The sequence below is a fragment of the Propithecus coquereli genome, unplaced genomic scaffold (assembly GCF_000956105.1).
Source record: "Propithecus coquereli isolate 6110/MARCELLA unplaced genomic scaffold, Pcoq_1.0 Scaffold3, whole genome shotgun sequence".
Lineage (NCBI taxonomy): Eukaryota > Metazoa > Chordata > Mammalia > Primates > Indriidae > Propithecus > Propithecus coquereli.
The window spans coordinates 83,642-84,620 of NW_012148618.1; positions in this window are offsets into that span (position 1 = coordinate 83,642).

Here is a 979-nt window from a genome sequence, read left to right on the forward strand (position 1 = left end):
AGACACACAGACCAGTGGAACAGCACAGAGAATCCACATATAAATCCACACATTTACAACAAACAAATTTTTGACAAAGGCACCAAGACCATATGATGGGGAAAGGACAGTCTTCTCAATAAATGGTACTGGAAAAATTGGATAACTATATGCAGAAGAATGAAACTAGGCCCCTATCTCTCACCACATACAAAAATCAAATAAAAATAGATTAAAGACTTAAACATAAGACCTGAAACTATGAAACTACTTGAAGAAAATGTTGGGAAAATGGTCCTGAACATCAGTCTGGGAAAAGATTTTTTTGTGCAAGACCTCCAAAGCACAGGCAACCAAAGCAAAAATAGACAAATGAGATTACATCAATCTGAAAAGCATCTGCACAGCAAAGGAAACAATCAATGAAGTGAAGAGGCAACCCACAGAATGGGAGAAAATATTTGCAAACTATCCATCTGACAAGGAATTAATAACTAGAACATTTAAGGAACTCAAACAACTCAATAGAAAAAAAACAAGTAATCTGATAAGTAAATGATAGATATTTCTCAAAAGTTGACATACAAATGGCCAACAGGTATACGAAAAAATGCTCAACATCACTAATCATCAGGGAAATGCAAATAAGAACTACAATGAGATACCATCTTACCCCAGTTAAAATGGCTTTTATCAAAAAGACAGAGAAGAATGAATGCTGGTGAGGGTGTGGAGAAAGGGAAACTCTCATACACTGTTGGTGAGAATGTAAATTAGTACAGCCACTGTGGAAAAGAGTATGGAGGTTCCTCAAAAAAACTAAAAATAGAACTTTCATATGATTCAACAGTTCCACTACTGAGTATATATCCCAAAGAAAGAAAATCAATATATCAAAGAGATATCAAAGCAATATCTGCATTCCCATGTTTATTGCAGGACTATTCACAATAGCCAAAATATGCTCATCATTAGATGAATGGATAAAGAAAACGTGGTA